The sequence below is a fragment of the Eriocheir sinensis genome, chromosome 68 (assembly GCF_024679095.1).
Source record: "Eriocheir sinensis breed Jianghai 21 chromosome 68, ASM2467909v1, whole genome shotgun sequence".
NCBI classification, from domain to species: domain Eukaryota; kingdom Metazoa; phylum Arthropoda; class Malacostraca; order Decapoda; family Varunidae; genus Eriocheir; species Eriocheir sinensis.
In genome coordinates this window covers 6,917,674-6,934,638 of record NC_066576.1, presented here as the reverse complement: position 1 = coordinate 6,934,638, position 16,965 = coordinate 6,917,674, and the positions used below count along the sequence as shown (strand labels likewise).

The window sequence follows — 16,965 nt, the reverse complement described above, 5'->3', positions numbered from 1 at the left end:
AGGAGGAAGGAAGGAAAAGGAAGGAGGTAAGAAAGATAAAAAAAGTAAGGAATGGGAAGGAAGGAAGGAAGAGAAGTAGGAAGGAAGGAAGGGGAGTGGAGCAGAAGGAAGGAAAGGGAGAAGGAGGAAAGGAAGAGGAATAAGGAGAGAGAGGGAGGGAGAGGAAGTGAGGAGGAATAGGAAGATAAAGAAGGGAAGGAGGAAAGGAAGAGAAAGAAAGAAGGAAGGAGAGAAAAGGAAGAGGCATAAGAAGGAGAGGGAGGGAGAGGAAAAGAAGAGGAATAGGAAGGTACGAGAGGAAAGAGGAAAGGAAGAGAAAGAGAGAAGGAAAGAGAGAGAAGAGAGAAAAGCTGGCAGAGAAAGTACTGGCAAGGAGTGGAGTCAGCTGAGAGAGAGAGAGAGAGAGAGAGAGAGAGAGAGAGAGAGAGAGAGAGAGAGAGAGAGAGAGAGAGAGAGGTAATAAATATAAAAAAACAAAAAAAATATGTCGAGGAAGCAGTACTCTTGTTGATAAGGAGAAGGAGGAGGAGGAGGAGGAAGAGCACCCCCATACCCCCCCCTCTCCCCCCACCCGCACCCCTCCCCCCCTCCCCCAGCAGCAGCGCGCGCCGACCACCTCTCAACGCGGGGACGACACACACAGCTGACTGTTTGTTTATCTTTGTGACGTCACGCGCGGACTGCCACACGCCGCCAGACAACCCCGCGCGGCCTGACTGACGGGCTTGGGTGTTTTCAAGGGCTTCCACCCTCACATTCACGATTTCCAAAGGCCGAAAAGGGGCTTAGTCGGGTTCTACTGAGCGTTTTGTTAGGTTCACGGTACAGGGGAAGGGTCACACCACCACCAGGGCCATAAGACCAACTCTGGAAATGCCCAAAAATCCTTCGAAAGCCTTGTCCAATTTGTGCCTGGTCGACGCAAAATAGGTTAGTATCATTTATAAAGCCTCAAAAAGTGATATATTGCATTCTCAAGGTTCATGGTACAGAAGAAGGGACACACCACCACCAGGGCCATAAAATCACCCCTGGAAATGCCCAAAACTCCTACGATAGCCTTGTCCAATTTGTGCCTGGTCGACGCAAAATAGGTTAGTATCATGTATAAAGCCTCAAAAAGTGATATATTGCATTCTCAAGGTTCATGGTACAGAAGAAGGGTCACACCACCACCAGGGCCATAAAACCACCCCTGGAAATGCCCAAAACTCCTACGATAGCCTTGTCCAATGTGTGCCTGGTCGACGCAAAATAGGTTAGTATCATTTATAAAGCCTCAAAAAGTGATAAATTGCATTCTCAAGGTTCATGGTACAGAAGAAGGGTCACACCACCACCAGGGCCATAAAACCACCCCTGGAAATGCCCAAAACTCCTACGATAGCCTTGTCCAATTTGTGCCTGGTCGACGCAAAATAGGTTATCATTTATAAAGTCTCAAAAAGTAATAAATTGCATTCTCAAGGTTCATGGTACAGAAGAAGGGTCACACCACCACCAGGGCCATAAAACCACCCCTGGAAATGCCCAAAACCCCCATGAAAGCCTTGTCAATTATAGGTATACTTGAGCGGCGAAATGTTTAAAAGAACGACTCCTCTTATCGACCCGGGAACTCTTATCTCCCGGGACTTTTTCTTCCTTTCTCTCCTCCGTATCGCCGCCAGATAAGGCCAGTGACAAGGCCGCGATAACCCGATACCGCAAGTGAAAAATAGCTCTTGGGACGAGAGAAAAAAAAAAAAAAAAAAAAACGAGGAAATGTATGCTCTTTAAAAACATCTTGTGGAATGATAACAAAGAACGGATTAGGAGTGAAAGGGATTGAGTGAGCGTGTTTATACTCCTCAATCCCGCAGGTGGGTAATGGAATAGACTTAGGAAGGGAAAATAAGAGAGGGGTGATACTCTTTATAAATCACTCTTGTGGATTGATAACGGATTAACACTGACGGGGACTGAGTTAGCGTGTTTGTAATCTTTCTTTTATCAATACCTAAGTGAATAAGTGTTTAGAACTGGAAAACTGCACGAGGAAAGAAGTTGAAGCTCTTTAAAAACTTCTTGTGGAATGATAACAAAGAACGGATTAACGCTGAAGGGGATTAAGTAAGCGTATTTGTAATCTTTCTTTTATCAATACCTAAGTGAATAAGTGTTTAGAACTGGAAAACAGCACGAGGAAAGAAGTTGAAGCTCTCTAAAAACTTCTTGTGGAATGATAACAAAGAACGGATTAACACTGAAGGGGATTGAGTAAGCGTATTTGTAATCTTTCTTTTATCAATACCTAAGTGAATAAGTGTTTAGAACTGGAAAACAGCACGAGGAAAGAAGTTGAAGCTCTCTAAAAACTTCTGGCATGATAACAAACAACAGATTAACAGAGAAAGGGATAGAGTGCGTGTGTGCGTGAGAGTGTGTGTTTATGTATTTATGATTATGTTGTATTAGTCCACACACCCGCCTGGCTTCTTGCGGACGTGTTATCTTAGAGGATGTCATGTGAAGCGAGGGTGACAGCTGGTGGGAGGCTGAGGCTGAGGATGAGGGGAGGGATAGGAGATAGACAGGAAAGGATAAGAGAAGGGGGAGAGGAGCGGCAGAGAAGAGAGTAACAGTTGAAGTGTTGTCTTTGGGGGTTTGGAGGAGGATAGAGTGTGATGACTGACAAGAGGAGGGGAAGAGGGGAGAAGAGGAGGAGGAAGATATGAAAGTTGGAGAGAGGAGAGACAAGGAGAGGAGGAGGAGGAGGAGGATAGCACGGAGGAGAGGAGAGACAAGGAAGGGAGAGGGAAGGGAAAGGCCGAGGGGAGATAAGAAGGGGGTGCCGATAGGGGAGTTAGGGATGGAGAGGGGAGAAAAAAAGGGGAGAGGAGGGGAGAGTTGAGGAAAGGGCTCATGGGAGAGGAGGATGGAGGAGGGGGGAGAAAAGGAAGGGGGTGAAAGGAGAAGGATGAAGAGGGTCAGACAGGAACGATAGGAAGGAAAGAGGAAGGGGAGAAGAGAAGAAGGGGGAGAGGATAGATGAAGAAGAGGGTGTTAAGGGAAATGGGGTAATAGGCAAGGATGAATGTCTGAGGGAGAAGAGAAATAGGGGAGGACTAGGAAGGGGAGAAAGACAAGGAGGATAGGAGGTATGGGAGAGAGATAGGGAGGGGGAAGGAGGGAGGAAAGGAGAAGAAGATGTTGAGGGGAATGAGACAACAGAATGAAGGATGAGAGAAATGACGAAGAGGAAAGGAAGAAGAGGAAAAAAAACAGGGATGGGGTAGGGAGGGAAAGGAAGGGTAGGAGAATGACAGGGGGAGAATGGAGGAACGTAAGAAAAAAAGTAAGGAAAGTAGAGATTGAAGGTCGTGGAGGCAACAGGTAAAGTAAAGTAACATTGAAAACATTGCCTATAGCTGCGCCTGGCTTCTGTGCTCACCTCCGACACATAACAGCTAAAGGGGAATGGGTGTGGGTTAATGAGGGGAAGATGGGGAGAGGAGGAAGGGTGGGGAAGAACAGTTAGATGATAAATGAAGGGGAGGGGAAGAAAGGGAGATTTTATGATAAGGGGAGGAAGGGATGACTGACTAGCAGATGAAAGAATGAAGAAGAGAGAAAGAAAGAGAAGAGAGAGAGGTAAAGATAGGATTGAGGGAAAGGGGGAAGATAGGGAAGGGAAGGAATGAAGAGGAGGAGGAGGAGGAGGAGGAGGAGGTAGGGGAAATAAAGGGAGGGAAAGTCCAATTAAGGGAGGGGAAGAGGGGAAAGGGGAGGGAAGGAATGAAGAGGAAGAGGAAGAGGAGGAGGAGGTAGGGGAAATTAAGGGAGGGAAGGTCCAATTAAGGGAGGGGAAGAGGGGAAGGGAGGGTAAAGGGGAGGGAAAGAAGGAAGAGGAAGGAGGAGGAGGAGGAGGAGGTGGAGGAGGAGGAGGAGGTGGTGGAGGAGTAGGACAGGTAACCCATAAAAAAAATAGTACTCTCCCTTCTTCCTCCCCTTCCCTCCCCCTTCCTCACCCCTCTAATCTCCCTCCTCTTCTCACCCATACAAGGAAGGATACGGATGGAGGAGGTCAGCGCCCAGAGGAGGAGGAGGAGGAGGAGGAGGAGGAGGCCGTCGACCTTTCCTTCTGAGATCACGACGATAACAAACTGTTTCTGACCTCCTCCTCCTCCTCCTCCTCCTCCTCCTCCTCCTCCTCCTCGTCGTCCTCTCCATCTTCGCTAGGCTGTCCGATGTAACTAACTGAGTTTTGTTTGGAGAGAGAGAGAGAGAGAGAGAGAGAGAGAGAGAGAGAGAGAGAGAGAGAGAGAGAGAGAGAGAGAGAGAGAGAGAGAGAGAGAGAGAGAGAGAGAGAGAGAGAGAGAGAGAGAGAGAGAGAGAGAGAGAGAGAGAGAGAGAGAGAGAGGAGGTAATTCAGGAGAGAAAAACGACAGTGAGGAAAAAGAGAATAACGAGAGAGAGAGAGAGAGAGAGAGAGAGAGAGAGAGAGAGAGAGAGAGAGAGAGAGAGCAATAATTGATAAAGGATGACCAGAGGAACGCAATCAGAGATGTAATAAAAAATTCTGTTGAAGGGGAACAAGAGGAGGAGGAGGAGGAGGAAGAGGAGGAGGAGGAGGAGGAGGAGGAGGAGGAGAGAGAGACAGCTGTTGTTGTTTCCTGTTGGTTCTGCTTTAGAGCCTGCCCCCCTCTCTCTCTCTCTCTCTCTCTCTCTCTCTCTCTCTCTCTCTCTCTCTCTGCCTTTTAATCCTCTTCGGTTTCACTCGTGCATGCAACGTACAACACCATACCTGTCCATCGATCTGTCTATCTATCTATCTTTCTTTCTATCTGTCAATATCGGAAAACAGGGAGAAAGGGGTAGAGGAGAGAAAGAGAGGATATGGAAGAAGAGAAAGCAGAGAGCAATAGGATGAAGAGAAGGAAGAGGAGGAGGAGGAGAGAGCAAAGGAAATGGATGGTTTAAAAGAGGGAAATGGGAAGGAAAGGATAGAAGGGAAGGGAGAGGAGAGAGAAGGGAAGAAAGGGGAGGAGGGAGTGTATTTGGGGAAGGAAGGAAGGAAGGAAAAGAAGAGGAGAAGAAAGAGGGAGTGTGGAAAAGGGAAACAGGAGGAGGAGGAGGAAGAGAAATGGGATGGGAGAGGGGAAGGGAAAGGAAGAAAGAGATGGGAGAGGAGAAGAAATGGGAGAAGGAGAGGGATGGGAGAGGGGAAGGGAAAGGAAGAAAGGGGAGGGGAAGTGAGGAAGGATAGAAGGGAAGGAGAGCGGGGAGTGTGGGAGAGGGGAAAGGAGGAGGGAAGGGAAGGGAAGGGAAGGGAAGGGAGAGGAGGAGGAAGGGGTGGGGAAGGAGTTGGGGAGGAGGGGAGGAGGGAGAGGCATGTAATCTGGAGGGAGAATGTGGTTATTTCAGGTGCGAGAGGAGGAGGAGGAGGAGGAGGAGGAGGAGGAGGAGGAAGAAGAAGTAAAAGAAGAAGTAAAAGAAGATAGGGATGAGAAAGAAGAAGAGGAAGCATAAAATAAAGAGGAGGAGGATAAGGAAGAGGAAAAAGAAGAGGAAGAGGAGGATAATGAGGAAGAGGAAGAAGAGGAGGAGGAGAGGGAAAGAGGAAATAAAACCAAAAAAAAACAAGAAAATAGAAACATCCGCTATCCTCTCTGACCTGATTGACCGACGAGGAGGAAGAGAAGAGGAGGAGGAGGAGGAAGAGGGGAGAGGAAGTGGAGAGAAAAAGTGGAGGAAAAACGGACAGAATAAGAAAAGGAGAGAAAGGGAGGAAGGATGAGGAAAAGGAACACAAAGGAACACAAAGGAAGAACAAACAACAGCAGAGGAGAAAGGAGAAAGAAAGGAGAGATAGGATGGAAGGAGGGAGGAAGGGAAAAAGGGAAGGAAATGAATAGAGAAATGAATAGAGAAAAGTGGAAGAGGAAAAATATAAAAAATAAAGGATATATAAAGGAAGGGGAGGGAAAAAATGAAGAAAGGGAGGAATAGGGAGGAGGGAGAAAAAAAAGAAAAGGGAGATATGGAGGAAAGAAATAAAGGAGGAAAGATAGGAACAGAGAATTGGGAGAGAGAGAGAGAGAGAGAGAGAGAGAGAGAGAGAGAGAGAGAGAGAGAGTAATAATAATAATAATAATAATAATAATAATAATAACAATAATAATAATAATGAAGACAATTATAAAAAAAAATACTAATTGTTACTCATTCTAAGCAACTGTGATGATGATGATGAGGAGGAGGAGGAGGAGGAAGAGGAGGAGGAGTTCCGAAAATAAAAAAAGAGAAAGAAAAAGAAAAAGAAAACAACGATAACAACAGCGAAGAAAAAGAGGAAGAAGAAAAAAGAAGAGGAAGAAAAAGAAAAGGATTGAAAAGAAAAGAGGAAGAAAATGAAGAGGAAGAGGAAAAAACGAAGAGGGGAAGAGAGGATGAAGAAGAAAATAAAAACAAGAGGAAGAAAAAAGGGGAAGAGGAAAAAACGAAGAGGGGAAGAGAGGATGAAGAAGAAAAGATGAAGAAAAACAAGAGGAAGAGGTAAAACAGAAAGGGGAAGAGGATGAAAAACAAGAGGAAAAGGAAAAACGGAAAGAAGAGGAAGAGGATGAAAAACAAGAGGAAGAAAAACAAGAGGAAGAAAATGAAGAGGAAGAGGATCAAGAGGGAGCTGGCAAGGCTGTATCGAATGCGCCAGTCTGAAAATCAATAGCGGAGGAGGAGGAGGAGGAGGAGGAGGAGGAGGTGTGGTCTTCCTCCTCCAACTCCTCCTCCTCCTCCCCGCACCGCTCTGTTTACAAACACTTCCTTCCAGCTGATTTTGAGCGGCTGACTCTCTCTCTCTCTCTCTCTCTCTCTCTCTCTCTCTCTTCTATTCATTCTTTCCTCCGTTACCTCTCTCTCTCTCTCTCGCTCTCTCTCTCTCTCTCTCTCTCTCTCTCTCTCTCTCTCTCTCTCTCTCTCAAAAGCATAGAGAGGAAAACAAGGAAGGAGGAGGAAGAGGGAGAGGAGGAGAATGGGGCGGAGGACAATGTTGAGAGGAGGGAGATAAGGAGTGCCTAACGATAACAGGAGGAGGAGGAGGAAGAGGAGGAAGAGGAGGAGGAGGAGGAGGAGGAGGAGGAGGAGGAGGAGGTACCAGGGAGACAAAAGGTAACAAGCTTGGAAGGTAAAGTTTGCAAAATATGGGTCAGGAGGGAGAGAGAGAGAGAGAGAGAGAGAGAGAGAGAGAGAGAGAGAGAGAGAGAGAGAGAGAGAGAGAGAGAGAGAGAGAGAGAGAGAGAGAGAGAGAGAGAGAGAGAGAGAGAGAGAATGAAAGTTAGGAAAGGAAAAAGAAAAGGAAAGGAAAGGAAAGGAAGGGAAGGGAAGGGAAGGGGAAGGAAAGGAAGGGAAGGAAGGAAGGAAAGGAAGGGAAGGGAAAGGAAAGGAAGGAAAGGGAAGGAAGGGGAAGGGAAGAAAGGAAAGGAAGGGAAGGGAAGGGAAAGGAAAGGAAGGGGAAACATGGAAACATGGAAACGCAGGCAACAGAAAGCCTATTGGCTCATTACGAGGTTGCCCGTTCTGGTGGGAAGAAGGGAAAGGAAGGGAAGGGAAGGGAAGGGAAGGGAAGGGAAGGAAGGAAAGGAAGGAAAGGAAAGGAAGGGAAGGGAAGGAAAGGAAGGGAAGGGAAAGCATGGAGGTAGGAGGAGGAGGAGGAGGAGGAGGAGGAAAGAAAAGGTGGAGGAAGAGGAAGAGAAAATGAAGGCAAAGAAAATGTTAAAAAAAAATACATCGAAGAGAAAATAAAACAAATAAAAACAACAATGACACTTCAAAGAAAAAAAAAAGAGATAAGGAAAACAAAACAAAGGACTAACGAAGATAAAAGAAGAGACAAAACGAGATTAGAAAACAAAACAAAAAATTAAAAACAATGAGAAAAAAAAAAGAAAGAATATACGATAACAGTGAAAAACAACAGTAAAAAAAACAACAAGAAAAAGAGAAGTTGACCCGGAAGAGGACAAAAGAAAATGACGAAGGAAGAAGAGGAAGGAGGAGGAGGAGGAGGAGGAGGAGGAGGGTAAACAAATGAATCAATAATTGGAAAGAATTGACACTAATGAGAGAGAGAGAGAGAGAGAGAGAGAGAGAGAGAGAGAGAGAGAGAGAGAGAGAGAGAGAGAGAGAGAGAGAGAGAGAGAGAGAGAGAGACCTGTAAAGAAAAGAGGAGGAGGAGGAGGAGGAGGACAGATATGCAGTCACGCGTATCGGCACTGGAGAGAGAGAGAGAGAGAGAGAGAGAGAGAGAGAGAGAGAGAGAGAGAGAGAGAGAGAGAGAGAGAGTATAAATGACTCCAGGGGCAGTAAGGAGAGAGGAAGGAGGGAGGGAGGGAGGGAGGGAGGAATGAACGAAGGGAAGGAAGAAAAAGTGGATGGAGAGAAAAAGTGGAAGGAAGAAAAAGTGGATGGAGATAAAAAGTGGAAGGAAGAAAAAGTGGATGGAGAGAAAAAGTGGAAGGAAGAGGAAGAGGAGGATAAGAGGAGGGAGAGAATGAATATCGGGGAAGGAAAATTAAAAGTGGAGGTAGAAGGAAATGATATAAGAGACAAAAGTAGAGGAAAATGAAGGAGAAAAAAGTGAAGAAAAGGAAGTTGGAGAGAAACGTAGAAAAGGAGAGAAAAGTGGAGGAACAAGGAAGGGAAGAAAGTGGATGAAGAACTACAGAGAGAAAAGTGGAGGGAAGAAGTGGAAGGAGTAGGATGAGAAAAGGAGAGAAAGGAGTGGTGGAAGAGCGGGGTGGAAGGGAGAAGTGGAGGGAAGAGTGGGGTGGAAGAAGTAGAGAAAGGTGGAAGAAAAAAGTGAAGGACGGAGAGGTGGAGGGATGGAAGAACAGGTGGAAGGGGGAGAAGTGGAAGGGGGGAAGAAGTGGAAGAGGTGGAGGGGTGGAGGGTTAAGCCAGGTCGAAGCTGGTGGTGGGTAAATGAGTTTCGGCTGAGGCAAGTTCCGGGCCCCTGGGTGATGCACACACACACACACACACACACACACAGAGGTCTTCACATCTCTCTCTCTCTCTCTCTCTCTCTCTCAGGTGTACACCACTATACCAGCAACAGCCAGAAGTCTTCCCAGCAACAGGTCACACACACACACACACACACACACACACACACACACACACACACACACACACTTATATAAGGTGGTGGAGAAGGATCCAACCCTCTTCTTCATGCCATTGGGAACCTTGACCGCCCCTTCGTAGGTAAGAACGCTTGTCTAGTCTGCTTGTTTTTTGCCCACCTTCCTCCTCTTCCTAGTTAGAGAGAGAGAGAGAGAGAGAGAGAGAGAGAGAGAGAGAGAGAGAGAGAGAGAGAGAGAGAGATACGCACCCCTAAGTTAACTAGTTTCGATTTTCTTTGCCCTCTCTCTCTCTCTCTCTCTCTACTCCTCATCGTCATCACTCCTTCACTATTCCTCTTCTCTCTCCTTCACTCCTCCACTCTCTCTCATCTCACGACCTACGTCCTACAGTGACCACATGCTCCCTCCCTCTCTCCCTCCCTTTCATCTCCTTTGTCTCTTTGCGCGTCGGCGAATCTCTCTCTCTCTCTCTCTCTCTCTGAACACACACACACACACACACACACACACAGGCAGGCACGGACGATTAAAATTTATCACGCCACATCCAAGGCTTCAAGGCCAAGAAACTAAACTGAAGTGTGGATGAGCATGGATGACTAGCGGATGATGCAAGGTGGATGACGTGAGTGTACCTGAAGGGGCTAGCAAGGTGGATTGGGTCTTTTTTTTTTTTGTTTTTTTTGGCTTGGAAGCGTTGGAAGGTGGATGAGGTTTGCTGGTGGATTGGGTCTGTTTTTGTCTTTCAGAAGCATATGGATGAGGTGGTGGATGAGGTTTGCTGGTGGATTAGGTCTGTTTTTGTCTTTTAGAAGCATATGGATGAGGTTTGCTGGTGGAGTGGGTCTGTTTTTGTCTTTTAGAAGCAAATGGATGAGGTGGTGGATGAGGTTTTGCTTAGGAGTGATGTTTGTGTGGTTTGAGTGAGGGGAAAGATGGATGAATGAAGTTACGGAGGTCGATGGATGTGTTTTATGAGGTTGATGAATGCTAGTTGGATGACTATCAAAGTGGCTTGGATGAAAAGGTGGATGAGTCGTTATTAGAGGAAGGGAGGGCGGTGGGTGTGTTTTTAAGCTTGATGGATGCAAATTGGGTGAGTCTAAGTGGTATGGATGAAGACGGATGAATGGGTCACGTTAATCTGAGCGGATGAATGAGAAAAAGGTGCAAATCATCAAGATCTTAACAAAAACAACCTAACACTAACTTATTATTTTCTGGGATGGATGAGTCAGGTCGATACATTCAGTTACGAGTGGATGAATGAGAAAAAAGGTGGATGACAAACACGTATCATGAACTTTTCTTTTCTTTCTTTATGGAGTGGTCTTAGCGTGGTTGTGGATGAGGATGAAGTGGATGAAGTAAGTCGATGGATGCACGTGCTCTGAGCGGATGAATGAGAAAAAGTGGATGACATCAAAATCTAAGCAAAAAACAAACATGAACTCACTATTTTTCTTCCTAATGGAGTGATGTATTTGAGTGGATGTGGATGACTGAGGCGGATGAGTCAAGGTCAAGTGAGATTATAAGCGGATTAAAGAAAAAATAAAGTGAATGACCTAAAGATCTTAACCGAACATAAACTTTTACAGTGACGTCGCTAAGTGGTCGTGGATGAGGCTGAGGCGGATGAGTCAAGTCCTTCCAAGCAGCGGGAGGAGGATGAGGGTCGTAGATGTATGTGGTTTCTGCATGAGAGGTTAATTGGCGCGCCCCAAGCGGGTTAAGTGTAAGAGATGGGGAGTGTGAGTGTCTGTCTGTCTGGCGGGGAGGCGAGCGAGCGAGTGGCGACAGCGGAGAGGCAAGGGACAAAGAAAGTGAAGGGTGCATCAATGTCATCATCAGCAGCAGTACACGCGGAGGGAAGGAAGGTCTACTTGGTCTTATAGTGCGGGTCTGTTGGGAGAGACTGGAAGATGATGATGATGAGGAAAAGGATGAGGAAGATGAGGGTGGATGGTGAGGCCCTCCCTTCGCTGGCACCTCGCATGTTCCGTGTTTACCCAGTTAGTTCGAGGCCAATTTCGGCATGATCGATCGACGGTAAGACGGAAAAAATAGTGAGGAAAGGCGAGGAAGATGGTGAGGCGGGAGTGTGGTGAGGGAAGGACGGAGATGGTGGTGAGCCAGTCAGCTGAGACAAGGGAAGCCAACAGGAGACGCCACACACACACACACACACACACACATGCGTCCCTTCTTTGTTGGTCCGCCACACACACACATACACACACACACACACCTGCCTGTTACCTGCCCCTCGTCACCCGTGCCGTGAATACTAACTTTGTTTTGCAGCCGTTCCTCTCTTTTGCCGCGAGCCTGTCACTGCCAAGACGCCACACGCTGACGACGGGGAGGCGAGTGAGAAGCAACCATACGCCGAAGAAGAGCGAGGTGGTGTGTGGGTGTGTATGGGTGTGTGGATGATGTACGCGATGATAGGTCTCGGAAAGGACATTAACGCTTGAGAAGGTATAGAGGGTGTAGGTGAGTGCGTGGGAGGATGTTAAGTATGGTTGAGTTGATGTGTGTGTGTGTGTGTGCGTGTGTGTGTGCTACTAAGGTTAGGTGACCACGATCTGAGTAACGGTGCCAACTCCACCCCGTCTTGAAAGAGCACCACACCCATCACCTTCACAGCACCCCTCTCCCCATCCCCTACCCTTCACCCCACCCCATCACTCCAACAACCCCATTTCCTTACCACCTCGAAACACTCCATAGAACAAACAAAATAATAACAACAATCATCACTTCCCCATCCCCTCTTTCAACCTCGTTCCTCTGCCCTTTCAAACCCCGCCAGTCAGTGAGGCAGCCCCCTTACCCCCGCCCCCCACGTACTCTTAACCTAGCTACCACTACCTTCAGCCCCCACCACAGTAACCTCGCTACGCCACCACCCTCCACCCCTCTCTGCACCCCCGCACGTTCACCCCTTCAGAACAAAAGCGGGGAACGGGCGGAGGGTAGCGGGGGGGAGGGCGGACACACGTGACCCAACAGCTGAGAAGGCGACCAGCCCAGCGCCCAGCGAAGCACAGCAGAGCCCTCAGCTGTTGGTCTTAACACGCACGGCCACCACCACCACCACCGCGCGACGACACAGCATGAACAACAACAGCAGTGACGGTGGCGGTGGTGGTGGTGGTTCAACAAAGAGCGTCACGAGGCCCTCACAGCACCGCCCGCACAGAACCATCAGCTTCGAGGAATGATGTGCGCAGTTCTCCCGCCAACCCCGTCACCCTTCCTACCTGTCTCGTGGCTCGATGCTCCTGGAGGACCGACGGGGCGAGCAAACATGACGGCGAAGGCGGCGGCTAATGAGGAGAACAAGGGCTGGCTGGTGAGCTGTTGGTTGCTAACTGAGTTCTGCCTCCTACCTGCTCCCTCCTCCCTGCCGAGAAAGCAAGGTGTTGGGCCAGCCACCTCCCTCACACACCTCCCGGCCATCACACGTTCACTCTTCATCTAACTTCAGCCCTAGTTCCACCCTCTCCAAGCCACGCCGCCTGCCAGCCACCCCTAATGACCCCCTACAGCCCCCTATCAACCAACCCCAGCGCCTGCCAACCCTCACAGCCCCCCTCAACCCCTTCCCACCTCACCACTGCACTACAAACTGACGGGTGTTTACGAGTTTTAAGCCCCCTTTGATGAAACAGTAGTTCACACATTATAAGGCACAAAACACTCACTGTTAAACACCCCAGGAACAAACACCCAAGTTGAATGTCAGAGAATAACGTGACAGGCAGAAAAAGGTAATTGTCAAACATGGATATGAAGTTTAGAGGAGCATCGGGAACGGCGTGGGGAGCCCCTGGGGACACACGGACAGGAGGAACGGCAGGCAGGCACAGAGGCGACAGAGCGAGTGATTTACGTGACGAGACGACCTGTAGTGAGTGTGCCTCAAGGACGAGCAGGTCACAGGCCGAGGGAGACGAGCCTGCCGCCGCCACGCAGGCCAGGGCAGGGTGCCTCGCTTCTGCCTCTGCCCGGAAGTGCCGTGTGCAGGTAAAACGTGTAACGGCGAGGCGGAGACGAGGCAGTAATGTGCGAGGTCGTGGATGTGTGCCAGGGAACATACGGTACTCCCAGCCAGGGTCAAGAGCGTGGTGCTGGCCCGCCCCGACACACACACACACACACACACACAGCGTTGACATACATCCATATACACGAACAACAGACAAGGTGCAGGTAATACAATAGTTTGGACTTACTAAGGGTCTGAATGGACTTGATGGGTGTTGTTGTTGTTGTTGATGTGGTTGCAGCAGTCGATCTTGCGCGACACACTCACCTTGGGACACTAGGAAGGCGTTTGGCTCAAGCACTGATAGTTTTATAAAAGTATTGCCTGCGGCCACATCCACTACCTTACAAGGATCACTTTAGCGGCGAATGAATAACTTGGTGGTTGTGTTGATGATGCCACCAGCGCACTGGTGTCCACACAGACCCACTACACACTGCCCGAGCTTCTCAAAACTCGTCGAAATTCCAGCTGAGAAGAGAGAGGTCTGGCGGGGCTGTCATGGGCGCAGCCTAGAGGTGCAGGAGCGTCGGCCATTCGCATGCACGCACACCTCTATTTTAGAGCAGCGTTGCTAAGTCCGCTTGTCAGGTGGGCCCGTCCGCAGTCTGCGGAGAGTCCGGGCAAGGGTGCAAGTTGTTGCCCCGACACTCATGACTGTCGACGCCTCTGGCCTGCACGTCCTGGCGGGTCTGGCTCTCGAGCACTGGGCCTGCCGCAGGACCCCACAGGTGACCAGACCTTCAGGCCGTGCCTATCGACCAAGCAACAGGAATTACAGACTCGGAACCATTGCACTCTCTGCGGACGTGATGAAGACTGAGGCAGCGGCTGCTCGCAGCACCGCGCGCCCCTCCTCCCCCTCGCGCGATGCCGCACGCCGCCACCCGCCAACCCGGACCTTTTTGCGTACATGGGTTGTCCTGCGTTGATGCCCCATGTTCACCTCCGCCAGCCTCACCACAGGCCTCGATCAGACTCAAAAACTAATTGAAAAGTGTCATGATGGGCGGGGGGCCGCGGCGGGCGTCAGGGGGGAGGTAAACAAAGGGTGTTGCATCTTGGCGCAGCCCCGTGCCAGCGGTCACCAGCTCCGGTATTAATAAAGGCTAATACGAGGTTACACGCAGGTTCCAGAGAACTTATCCTGGGTATTTTGTTGTGTGCATCACGGCCAGACCACCCAGCACCCACCGCCTGCCCCGGGGGCGCTATGGGCGGCAGGCTGGGGGGCAGGGGGCGGGTGCGCCGCATAACCCAAAACAACCCGACGAGGGAGCGAGGCAGCGGGGCGCCCCTCATGCATTGCTTTTTGTTTTGTTTTTGTTTTTGTTTTTTGCTTTAATATTCGCCGTAACATCTTTCCATCTCTCGTGGAGTGGAAGACCCATCCCCGAGGGCCCCCAGGGAGCCACGGGGCGCCCTCACCAGGGAATTACCTCTTATCAGGCACCATTCACAGCATTTATTGACCCACCGCGACAAGCACCCACCCACACGCCGCCCACCCCGCCCGCCCCGCACGGCCCTCCACGCCCACTCCCTGCCCCATGCCCTGCCGCCCACGCCAACCCCTCCACGCCCATATTCTGACACTCACACCCTACCCCATGCCGCGCCACCCACACCCACCCATTCACACCCACTCCACGCCCATACCCAATCACCCCTTGATCACGCCCATTCTCTACCTGTCTTTCACCCCATACACCTCCCCTCATCCCATGCAACCACTTACCCTTGTTATCCCTTCACCAGTAAGCCCTTCCCTTCCCCCTCCTTCCCCGCACCCCTCACCGTGTTCCCCTTCAGACCCTTACACTTGTCACGGCCTCACTCTTTCACCCTTCTGCTCTTCCTCATCTCCTCCCTTCTTCCCTCTCTTTCACACTTGTCATCCGCATTCTCTTAAGAGGCCCGTATTACTAAACATTCCCTCACCCAACTACACACATTTGTCAAGGCGTTCGTATGAGTTTGGGGCATTTCCAGGAGTAGTTTTGTGACCCTGGTGGTAGTTTAGCCCTTCTCCTGTACCGTGAACCTAAAGAAACACTCATTAGACCCCGATTGACACCCTCTTTGACCTTTAGATATAGTTGATGTGAGAAGCGAGTGTCTTGTAATATATAGGAACCCTTCTCTTTCTTCTTCCTTATCCTCCCCTTCATTCCCTCACCACAAAACAAAACACACAACTTAATCTACATGTGTTGAGATTCATTATACCAACCCTCTTTTTCTCACCTTACTTTCTTCATCATACCCTCTTCTTTACCTTATTCTTCTCCCTCCTTACCTTCCCTTCTACTCCAACACCCAATCAACCAACTCTTCAGGTCATCACGCTTCCTCACCATTCTCCTCTCTCCTTTCTTCGTTCACTCACCTCAAAACACAGGAGCCACCCGCCCTTAACCACCACCACCAGCATCTTTATCAATGTTTACCCCTTCTCGTCACCCTTCCACTTCAACCTCTCTCCTCCTCCTCTTCCTCCCCCTCACCATCTTCACCCTGACTCCCCCTCAAAATAGTGTCCGGAGATATGCATTCATTTCCATACAAAGTGTTTCATCTTTTTTCATCTTCTTCAGTCTAGTTCCTTTGTTCTTTTTCTTTTTACTTCAGCTTCGGCAAAACAGGTAAAACAGGAATAACAAGAGGACGAGAGAGAGAGAGAGAGAGAGAGAGAGAGAGAGAGAGAGAGAGAGAGAGAGAGAAGGAGTGGATGATAACGGGAGTAAACAGTGAGAGAGAGAGAGAGAGAGAGAGAGAGAGAGAGAGAGAGAGAGAGAGAGAGAGAGAGAGAGAGAGAAACACAAGAACATTAAAACGTAAGGAGTCTGCGAGAGAGAGAGAGAGAGAGAGAGAGAGAGAGAGAGAGAGAGAGAGAGAGAGAGAGAGAGAGAGGAGCGAGGCGTGCGATGGAAAACACAAGGGCTTGCCTATAATCTCGCTCTTCCGCGACAAACCAGCGGATCACACAACACCGTGACCCTACCTGACCTTCACCTGACTTTCACCCGTGACCTCAAGCCTATTATCTCCTCACAATGACCTTCCCTGACCCGTCCTTCCTTCTCCCTCTGGGTCATGCAATGTTTGGGACTTAAGTCATATACATATATTCATACACGCCTTACTGCACACAATAAAGGCAGGTTAAGGTCTCAATAAACCCAATAAAGAAGTCCATTGCTTGTGCCTCTCAAAAGTCCTGTCAAGGCTTGTCCAGACTAAATATAGCGCATCAAGTGGGGAGCTGTATAGCCGTGTCCAAGGGAGGGTTAGGGAGCATAACCAGTATTAGGCAGCTTCTAGGCTATAAATATTTTCTTTCTAGTAAGGTTAACCCGGTAGCAGCGAGGACCATGTTTCTTAATGGTCCCTCTAAGCGAGAAAAATGAGAAAAAATCACCTCTTACACAAACCATTTCATAATATATGTCAAAGTATTTGTGATCAGGTTATGCATCATCTATTTTGGGGGGTCTATAACATAGCACAAATTTGGCCCGTCGCTGCTACACGGTAAAGCCACAAATTTGGCCCGTCGCTGCTACACGGTAAAGCTAATTTGGCCTGTCGTTGCTACGGTAACGCCACAAATTTGGCCCGTCGCTGCTACACGGTAAAGCCACAAATTTGGCCCGTCGCTGCTACACGGTAAAGCCACAAATTTGGCCCGTCGCTGCTACCGGGTTAACGATCATAAGAGTAATTGTTTTTTTATTCAGTTCTGCGTGCGACTTAAGTTATGCTAAGTAATGTTATCGATACT

The 16,965-nt window shown here is 49.0% G+C and overlaps 1 protein-coding gene across 1 annotated transcript in view; it reads right to left on the bottom strand.

Moving 5' to 3' along the window:
- The window catches only part of LOC126988237 (protein yippee-like 2), a 170,073-nt gene extending 156,042 nt beyond the window's left edge, over positions 1-14,031 (bottom strand). The window contains exon 1 of the mRNA XM_050846283.1: positions 13,369-14,031. The gene's annotated coding sequence lies outside the window, so the exon portion shown is untranslated. The remainder of the gene's footprint in view (positions 1-13,368) is intronic.
- Between the last annotated feature and the right edge of the window lie 2,934 nt (positions 14,032-16,965).